The sequence below is a fragment of the Mya arenaria genome, chromosome 6, assembly GCF_026914265.1.
Source record: "Mya arenaria isolate MELC-2E11 chromosome 6, ASM2691426v1".
NCBI classification, from domain to species: Eukaryota; Metazoa; Mollusca; class Bivalvia; order Myida; family Myidae; genus Mya; species Mya arenaria.
The window spans coordinates 37,344,400-37,355,843 of NC_069127.1; the positions used below are offsets into that span (position 1 = coordinate 37,344,400).

General features: G+C 32.2%; 1 long non-coding RNA gene across 1 annotated transcript; it reads left to right on the plus strand.

The window, feature by feature from the left end:
- Positions 1 to 1,597: 1,597 nt before the first annotated feature.
- Positions 1,598 to 7,300, plus strand: LOC128238225 (uncharacterized). Its single transcript, XR_008261652.1, has 3 exons — positions 1,598 to 1,653; positions 3,235 to 3,276; positions 7,168 to 7,300. It is a non-coding gene; the product is annotated as an uncharacterized LOC128238225 (long non-coding RNA).
- The last annotated feature ends 4,144 nt before the right edge of the window (positions 7,301 to 11,444 follow it).

The following is an 11,444-nucleotide window of genomic DNA, read 5'->3' on the forward strand; positions in this document are numbered from 1 at the left end:
TTACAAGGTGTGTATTGGTTGATTAATACCTTATGGCGCCATATATTTGCCACTAAGCTTATATAACTTATATTTCTCATGAAAATGTTTCCGAAAATGATGGATGATTTCACCTTTTGCATAAGATAACAAGAAGTATTAAGATGTATCTTGAAATCTTATAAAATGTATTACTATCCTTCTATATTTTACTTTTCGTGTTGTCTCATAATCATTGTGTAATCCGAGTAATCCTTTTTATCGAATATTTTTTTACGAAAACAACCCCAACTACATGTGGTGTCAGATATATGCTACCATAAAATATGGATATGAGGGTCATTAATGAACGCTCGTTTTTTAATTGATATTTCTGAAAAGTACGATAGTTTCAAGATTTTCGACGGGAATACGTTTATAAATAAGTCAAGACAAGGTTCTCTTGATTTTGCAAGACAAACTTAATTAATTTGAGACACTCATTTCATTACAACTATATTTTTAAACATAACGGAAATCGTTGGAATCGATCCTCTTAATGTGCTCATTTTTATTTATGTATATTGATTGTGCTAGATGTAGTTTTGTATAAAATAGATGAGATTAAGCAAGACGGCGCAGCCCAATTACCCCTTATGAGGTTGTTTTATTTGTGCAAAACTACCATTATTTCGCTTTAAAATTAAAATAAATTGAGAACACAGTTATAGGTAGATTGTGAGTGCAAAGTAATAGATGGTTAGAAGTTAAAACCATTGCAAAATTACATCCATCTTGCAGTTCTTCTTCTTTTTTTAAATATTTAGCACAGCACGCTGCGATTTACGTCGATATTTCATGTTTATTTTTAAATGGGGCCTTGCTTTATCGTCTTTCTGATACAAAGCAGCAATTTTCATACGGTAATTACAAACTTAAATATAAAACGTATACATATTTTTGTCGCTGCGCATGTATATAATTTAACACAACTTTTGGGTGAAAAAGAGATTACATGTTTATGAAAAACAAACAAAAAACACAACATACTGTTTTGTACATATTTCACCGTCATCTATTTTTATCACTCACATCAGTAACATATGTTTTTTATTTGATTGATATGTTAACATTTCACAATATATTTGTGAATTCAGACAAAGTTTTGAAGCATTATACACATCTATATGGTATGGGTATAAAAAATATTAACATACAACCCCATTTTATGCCGTGTGCTCCGTGGTAGCATTTTGTTGATAAACACTCATCAAACAGCAAAAGGTCAATGTGTGTGTATTTCGTTTTTTTATGCAGTTCCTTTACAGGAATACCTTAACTTAGATTCTCACGACATATTATAAGATGACGTCAAAAACTTTATAAGTTATTAAGAAAGTGTTCGTATTTTTATCGAAAATAATACATTTATGAGTAAGTTAACGCAGTTTTTTTTTATTTTGCAATACACAATTACAATATAATTAAAGACACTCATTTAATACCTTACTAAAAGTTTGATTTTACAATAGTTTGTCGAATACTCATTGATAAGATGACCCAGATTGTTTGCTGAGTTTTCTTTCGTCCAAATTAATCAGGTTTTATTTAAATCTTAACATATGAATTTTGTTTGCAGGTTGTACGTCATTGCTGCAGATAAAGTTATCCCAGTGAGCTGGCATACATCTGATGGTAATTATATAAAAGCTGTTTCTTTTCTTCACATTTCAAAAAAATATATAAAGGCATAACAAACGCATAAAGCCAAGATGATGTTTCATCTTTTCTGTGTCGAATTGCTGTCATAAACACGATAAATCCTAATCCCGAACAAATAATAGAGAATACCGAGTGGGTATGGTTTTCGGCGAGCGAGAAAACTATTCTTGGCGAAATTTATCCTACTTATTGAAAGTTTATTATTATTTTCCATTCGCTTATAAAATTATAACATGTTAAGAAAAAATCATCGTGAGACGTCAGTCTAACTACCTTTTAACTACCTGAAACATCAATGTAACCTAATTTGCAAAGATCATACCTAAATAAGAGATCTAAAATATTTTAACATACCCCGGATTTATAAAGTCTTCCAAAAAGCACCTCAACCACTCCAAGACATTTAAAACTTTAAACGAGTTATAAGTCTCTACCATGCATCATTTTCAACCAGGTGACAGTTTGATTTTTGTAATTCCATTGAGAAATTGATGAATTCTTAAATTATTTGCCAATGAGATATTAGAAAATCGATACAATATTTTCCAGATTTGCATAAATGTCATTGCCGGTGAAACTCGTTTTCTTTCGTAACGAAGTTTCGTTCTTAGCTATGATAAATAATTATGTAGTCTTTTAGATGAATACATTGCATACGGGCTGGAATAGAAAGCATAAAATAATGTTGGAACTCATCCTATTTAAATAGGAAACCGCTTAATAAGAAATATGTTTTATAACAGACGAAGCGCATTATCATATTTAATAATTCGCCACACGTGTGCTACTGCCGGAGAAATCAACAAGTGCATCCAGTAAACCTTTATCCGGTAATCGGAAGGGAGAAAGCAGGGTAAAATTCTATATCGGGTCACCTAACTTATAGTATCTCCCCTTAAAAAGTTTCAATTATTTTATATATGGATGGGTGTCACATGATTGCCCCGTAGTTTATCGTATGGGGCTAGGGAACTAAGTAAGTTTGTATTGTATTTGTTTTCATCTAAACGAGGTTGTTAGCGTGATATAAACATGACGGGGTTCGAATTTGTAATGGATAATGTTTAACCTATACGAGCTTGCGGTGTGATAACACGATTTTACTCGATATTGTTTCCTAATGCCTTTTTTACCCCATATTGGTGTAGTGTTTTGAGCCTTACCAGATTGTTGGTGATATATAAACGTTGTAGGTTTAGTACGTGACCCGATGTGGAATAAACGGGGCGCAAAAACAATATCGAGGATTTCGATGTGATATAAACGCTCTCACCTGATATGGTTCCTTTGTCCTGTTAACGAAATATCGGATTTAATGTGTTAAACTTTAAGGGGCTGTTGGTAATAAATTAACGTTGCAGGGTTAGTACGTTACCCGATGTGGAACATACGGGGCGCAACAATCAATGTCAAAGTCGAGCTTCGCTCTCATCCGATATGGATTCCGTTGCCATATTTATTCCATATTTGGTCACCTGCTTACCCCATGACATATTATATTGCCCATATTTTCCATGTTTGATTTGTAGCCTTTTTCTTTTAACTTACTTTTAGACTCTTCCAAAAATGAGGCCACTCCAAGACTTTTCGCGTTTGGTAAGTGACCTTCTAGTATATATATTTTTTTATTTTTTTTAAATAACCAAATACCGCAGATTTTGTTTCATTACGTTAAACTCAGAAAACGGTTGAGACTTAACCGACATGTTAATAGATTGGCTTCCTACAATATCATGGCATTTATTTCGCCTAAATATTTTCCCAGTTTAAGGTCATTATAGCCTCTTGTGTGCTAATAGGAGCTTTTTTATCAGTCGGACGTCTGTCTATCGTGTGCGAAAATTACATACTAGATGCAATAATTCTGACCCACTGGTCTAAACAAAAACGATCGTGTGTAAGTAAAAGAGCACAAACTATTATATTTGATTATTTTCTAAATGCATCATATTTGGCCAAATAAACATCGATCGAGTTCGATACTATATCATCATCATCATCATCATCATCATCATCATCATCATCATCATCATCATGAAATGTTGCAATTATTGAGCGAAGAAAGAGATGAATCAAGCGAATTTAATAGAAAACAATGACATGTATAGGGAACTTATATCAATATACTACTCAAAGGATGAAAGGGGCGGCTCCAGATTTGATGCTAGAGAGGCGTAACTTAGGGGCGTAACTTGATGACTTGCGCCCGTCCCTCAGAACCTAAATTTATTTGGTTTAAAACGTTGGCAGAGGATTGTTGGAGTACGCCGCCAAGATATTTTTAACATTTTCTATTTCGAATAGGTGAATTTAAGCCCTGTTTCATCATTTTGTTCTCCTCTTAATCCGCTAGTGGTTTGATCATACATTTTTTTAATCAAAATCTTGGTTAACTTAGCAGCAGCCCGTGTAGGTGTTTTAATGTTTCAAATAGTAAATGCATCATAATTAAAAGGACAACAACATGCATTAGGTTCTATGAATAATTGTATTCCTTCGTCTGCAGAAAGAGTTGGTATCCCTTATTCATAGAAGTACTTGTGGGTTTCCTATTATTTTGATCATGATTTGTTTCATTCTTAAGCTTCATAAAGTGAATGGATACTTTGATAATATTGACCATGTACGTTTCTATTGTTGGGAAAACTGCGAGGTTTTGCACAAAAAAATAGTTTAAACCCCAAGTTAAATAACATTTTGCTGACCTTTCCAAGGCTGTACAGAACAATCCTTGATAAATACCGCTAGTTTTTTACATTATATTATGTTGTGTGTTGTTTGTGGACGTTTGTGTTTTTGTTTTGTGTTTCTTATTTGGACCCTGTGATATAAACGAGGTCTTATGTTTAAGCTGTCGACTTATGGACTTGTTGTTGTATTTGGTCATATTTATATTGAACGATGGAACTAGGACATGAACACTTGAACGAAACCTATTGCGCCATAATCTTCTCTGAGCGATTAGTAAAGTAATACGTTGATATAAAACATATATTCAAATTTAAAAGTAACTATGCAGATTTAAGATACTGCTTTTATTCCTTTTAGGTATGTTTAAATATAATGGTAAGAAATTACGCAATTGGCCAGGTAAACTGATTAAAATACTCGTACAATCATCGTTGTTTTCCGTTAATCATAATGGCTTTGTTGCATTTGTGGAATAGATGAAACAACAACTAAAGCCATTCTCAATAATTAACTTAAGGTAGCACACTCCTAATGGGCATCACTTCAAACTATGGTCAGCTTGATAATTTCTTAATGTGTAACAATATCTGGTTTTAAAAACAAAATTTAAAGGGAATTTACCGTCAAACAACAATTTTATTAAAATTTGAATAACCATACCCCCATTTCAGAATTTTTACAAAAACCATTACATCACCATTGACAAGAAAAAAAATCGTTACTTCATTTTTTTTTTCAACAAATTAGTAATAATTTGGTATCAGAGTAATGAAAATATCTTTTCTTTTAGAAACATTATTGATCACATCATCAAACAAATATAATAAAACTGTACTGAAATAGCCATATGGTTTTTCGAGTTTAACACACTGTTTTGACGCATGAAAATGGAAGCTTGACGTTTAAAAGCAAAATGAATAAGTTCTAGAAATACCCATGACCTGGTCCTTATAAATACTTAATTTAACCTTTTTGGACCATTATGCCAAAAAAACCCAGAATGTTTTACCGTCTCGTTAAAAAATAAGGGCTTGAAATTCCTAACCACCTATTTCAGCCGTGACTGCAAGTACGTAAATCTTTAAAGAAACTAATATAAATGTGTTGAAATTAAATAAATTACTTTTTAATGAAAATACTGAATAAACTTCTTTTAAAAATTGTTCGCTAATAAAATAAAAAATGCGCTTCTAGATGTATTCGAACGATATCAATGCAATCCTCAAAATATTTGTAATCCTGTGCTGAACAACATAAGCTAAAACATTAATTTATAAAAATTGAAGAGTTTCAAGTGGAGGTTTTCAATAAGGATGTGCTACCTAAAGTAAAAAAACTAAGAATTAAACTAAGATATGTTCGTGGAACCGACTTCATGTTTCGTTGATTGACATTGTGAAGAAAGTGTCACATTGCGATTAACACTTATCGTTGAAAATGTCACCTTATTATCTACTTTCCGGTCGGACCCGACCTATAATCGAACATAAACTAGCTAGTATAAAGACAATCAGTCAAAAGAAGTTCCATGGAGCCTGGGTAAATAGTGTATCATCAAAATGTCACAACACTTTTCTGTGTTTGACATAGTACACTGTATCTTATTATCTGATTATACACGTGATATTAAGCTAAATATTAAATTTAGTGCTATAAAATCTAATAAAGATAGCTACTACTCAGGTAACACTACAGCAGCTAATATCGGCAAATGAATTGATGTAAACTCTTCGTTACTATTGAAAATTAATTGCAGAAGTGTATTATTTTTATGGTTGTGCGTGCAATAGATTGTATAGATTTGCAGGAAGTAGTGATGTGTTCAATCCATGATATTTGGGCCATTTGATCTATACCAGAAATGATCCATATAATTATTTATAATTATAAATCGTTTTTCGTACATCTGAGAATTATTTATATTCCTACTACGATAACGATACTAAGCAAGATGTTGACAGCGCACTATGAAGACAATGTGTGACAAGTCGAGATAAAATATATCTTTCTTAACATTTGCGTCAGTGTAAACAAAATCCAATACAATTTGGAAAATTAAATATATCAAATATCAAATACAAGCTGTTTATTTATTAAGCAAATTGGAAGAAGTTATTATCAGAATTGAGCTATTACTTAAAGGGGCTGTCTCACGTATGATAAAATAGCGAAAAAAATTGTCGAGAACTGACATAAACTTGGCATCGATGTTTACAATGCATTGAAACTTACTAACTGAAGTACCACATAATTTACAATTTATTTAAGTTGAGCAGTTATTTCATATTTTTTCCATTAAAAAATTACTGGGTATGTCTACGAGGTAGAATTCATTCCTTATGCGTGATTGGCCGGTCGGTGTTATCACGTGATATTACCGAGGTAGGTGTATAGCTTTATTATGTCACCCGATTAGTATAAGCCTTTGTAGCTCAGTGAGTAAGACGCTGGACTTCAATTTTGGCGACGCGGGTTCGAACCCGGTCTCCGACATAATTTATTCTTTCATCTTGGTACTTTTTTTTACAATTATGATATCAAAGCGTAACACGTTCTATTAGATAATTGTCCTGAGATTTGTTACAGAAATCTGTGACACAGTCCCTTTAATATTGTCCATTGTATTATTGATATACGACTACCTGTAAACGTAAAGAATGTTGTGCGTGTACTTTAAGTTCATACAGTTAAACTAATAGTGTTGTATTAACAAATTATGTGTGATATTGGGTAAGCATATGATATTGCGATAAAAATTTAAAAGTGTGAATTAAAAAAGGTTCTCATTTTTTTCAGATGTTGGTGCTTATACTTCCAAATCTCGCCAGTTCGTTTGTTCTGGACAGCGAGTGTGTAGCTCCGGCTCCATGTACTTGTTCTGGGAGTAACATTCAGTGCTCTTCTAAAAACCTACAGACTGTACCGCAATTCAAGCACATTAACATCAGTTCGAATTCGTTGATAATATAGATTTACAAGGAAACTACATCACCACGATAGGACCAAATGCATTCTGTAACCTAATATTATCAACATTAACAACGGTATACATGCAATTGTATTTAAACCACATGAATAGCATGTCCAGCAGTGCTTTTAATTGTATTGGCGCAAACATTTTTCGTCTTAATATGGATGTGAATAACTTTTCAGTTTTACCCCAAGCGCTAAAGAGTCTTGTTAACTTGGCTGAACTAGATATTGATACTAACCCTTTGACAAGTTTAGATTCTGCAGTCATGAGTGTAATTGGGAGGACTCTAAAAACACTACATGTCGATTTATCTTATTTCACCACCTGGCCTCATGAGTTTCGTTTGCTCAGAACACTGAATACCCTGTCCATATCTCATATACGATTTCCTAAACTGAGCACAGACGCGTTCCATGGAATGGAGTCAACCTTGCGTACATTAACAATAGCTGATTCTCGCTTGGAGAGGATGCCTATTGCTATTTGTCATATACAGAACTTACGAAGTTTGACCTTTACATCTAATCATTATCTAAATCTAAATACAACAGTATTCGATCCGTGCAACAAACGTTTTAACTATATAACAACTCTTGATATATCTGGAAATGAACTAAGGAACTTCCAGATATTTTTCACATATTTCCCGAAATCACAATCTTGAATCTGCAAGAAAATAAATTAGGATATATCGATGGTGACCTCATACCAGCAAACAATCGGCTGCAGAGTCTTTATTTGTCTTTCAATAATTTCAGTAGAATACCTGATGTTGTCAACAAGTTACATTCGTTAACGCGTCTTGAAATGCAATATAACCACATCGGTGCCATTTATGATACAGATTTACAAAACCTTACGGCGTTAACACGTCTCGTATTATTTAACAATGGTCTACAAAGTATTTCCTCACATGCCTTCAGAAACAATCCCAAATTGAACTATTTGGATCTTGATGATAACCTTCTCCATACGATTTCTAGTTCAATCACCACATTGCACTCACTCAGTACGTTGTACCTCCGGAACAATCATATCGAATGTACATGTGATCTGTCTCACTTGAAATCCTGGAATGTCACCAGTATTAACTCATTCACTGGAAATTGTGATTCAAGTACTGAAACTTTAAAGCATTTTTTAGCTAATGCGCTTCCCGGTTGCCCAAAGAACTAAATTGATGAACATAATGATGAGTTTTGTTTTTTTTGTTAATCCTGTTAACCAGTTTAGGGTGTTGTTGTTGTAGGCTTTGATATGAGCTTGATTTTTAGAATGATTTTGTTTTATATAAAACGTTTGGTACCAATATAATGTCGAGAAACAACCATAAACCAAATAGTCAAAGCGATTTGTCACAATAAGTTGTAATTTGAAAAGTAAAATGTTATCTTTGAAACGTACGTGTATTGTATGATATTGATTTTGATAAAATTATACAAAATGTATGTGTAGGTAAAGTGAAACATTTTCAATATGTATTTTTGGTACTAATTATGTGTATTCCGACGAACTTTAGTTCGCTTTAATATTTCTTTTGTTTGAAATATTGAAGTATATTTCATTTTAATTAACGAACATTTTTGGTACTAATATTTATATGAAAAACTACAGAAACAAGCTCAGTAGCCAAACATACCAATTCATATCAAAATTTGTATCAACTTAATGTCCTGTATGTTGACAGATACATATATATACAGTATATGTTTAATATGACGTAATACATATTATTTAATGCGTATGTATATTGTCCATCGTTTACTTTCACAGACAACTTTTTAAATATTTATAAATTTATTACGAAACATTTGTTTGGATTTCCTACGAGAGTTTTTCCACTACGCTTTTTAAAAAACGGATGTCCTTTCAAGCTTTTATTTTCATCCAAACAAAAGTATCTACAACGTGACTGTCGTAAGCTTATTCATTAGTTAAACTTACGTAACATATATTTAAGTTAAACTTAGGTTTAAACCATGTATTGTGACGTGATTGATCTGTCCGAACAAAAGAACATAGTTAAAATTAAATAACAATGTGAGTTAAAATATTTTGTATTTTCATTTATTAAATGAAATTGAATGCACATATAGAAAAGTAACAAGTGACTTTATTCAGATAAATGACGATGTTACAATAAGCACGTTACTTCCACTCGAAATGATATAACCACACAAATCAATCGAATAAGGTTATCATATGTAATATTGCTTTTGTAAATACATTTTCTTTATGTTATTGCTCTTATAATTTTGTGTTATTATTGCTAGTAGATCCATTGTAAGTGATCTTTATATTTTACAAATTCCATTACACATGTGTATATATTACGAATTGTATTTATTACTTGTTGAGCATGTATTGTTTAAAGAGGCATTCTGCAGATTGGTGTCCTGTTAGGTCTATTTTGAACTGTTCATCTCAATACTTGTTCCACAGTACCCTTGATAAGGAGTATAACCGCTTAAACGAGTTTTCTATGGCACAGTATTGCGTATAACTCATGGTCACATTGTAAGTAAAGACATAATGAAATTGTGAGGAATTCGTCGTTGTTGTATTTGTTGTTGTTGTTGTTGTAATTGTTGCTGTTTTATTTATAACGATATGAAAGAATGTGCATTTATAATTCTTACAAAGTAGTTATAAGATTGAACTTTTGTTTTGATTGATGCATGATTATTCCTGGTATGAAAGCGAAACATTAATACAGTCGAACCTCGTTGGCTCGAACTCCCAGGGACCGGCGAAAATACCTCGAACATAGGGAAATTCGAGCCAAGAAGGAATGTTTATCTTCAGTATAAAGAAATCGGTACTTTACATCTAGTTCGAACCAACGAGGAATATGAACCAAGCGAGTTGATGCCAACGGGATTTGACTGTATCTGCTTCTACATTCAATGTTAAGGGCCGGCCACATTGCAAAAGTGGATGGGGAAGGTCAAAAATTAAAACGTTTCAAAAGTTCATGTTTTATTTAGCTTTGAGGAACGATCTTTTTTTAGGAGTAAAACATTAATTCTTGGTGACATGTGTTTGGAAGTAAGGAGTTTAACAAATTTTACAAAAGAAGATTTTATCAGATTTTGGATCAAAAAGCATTTACATTCTTTCGGAAAAGTCATATCCTTCCAAATAAGAAAGTTATTAAAAAATACGGAAAACATTGGAAGAAATTCATTTCCTGACTTCAAAAATGCAAATAGCTGCAATCACAACAAAGCCTCAAAACATTGTTGATTGGGTAATTCCGATAAATTAGTTTCATACATATATTCATTTTGTGCTAACACATTTATAGGAAAACGTAAATGCTTTTTGATTTGAAATCTGATAAAATTCTTCTTTGGTAAAAATTGCTCAACTCCTTATTACAGCTTTGAATGTTGCAACGGATATATGAATTACGCTTGCTAAATATTAAACCTCAAAAGTAAAAAAACCCATATGTTTTAAACACTTAAAATTTTGGTCCTTTAAACGATGTTTGCAATGTGGCCGACCCTTAATCAGAATTGTTTGTCTTTCGCACCCTCAATTATTTAAACTTTATAAAGATATAAATTATATACAATAAATCCTGATGCTTAATTTTGTGATGTATGAATCATGTATAATTCGAATATTTAATGGTTAAAGAACGTGTTATGTTGATACTATTTGATTTCTTTCATCAGGTGATTTGGTTTTTATTGGTTGAATAATAATTTAAAATAAAAGTGCGTGGTTGTGTTTCAACAGTCCTTTAAAGCTGTAACGTCGACAAAGACTTCCCCTTTGCTCTAATAAGACGTTTTAAAGGTGCAAAATATAAATCGGTTTTCTTGAAATAATAGCAATTTGGTCACAATTTCCCCAGTAACAATTTTCTTTTGTTATGGTCATTAGTCAAATGAGTTAAACATAATGAGGCATTAAAGTTAAAAAGTACTTTGTGCATCAACCTGTATTGCACCCCTTTACGATAACTTAATTAATTTCAATGATATTTAACTGCATGGAGATACATTCACTTAATATATGATGAAAAAACAACAACAGCGATTCAGAAACACTGTATGTAACATTGTTCACGTTATAAAAAGGGCATTCA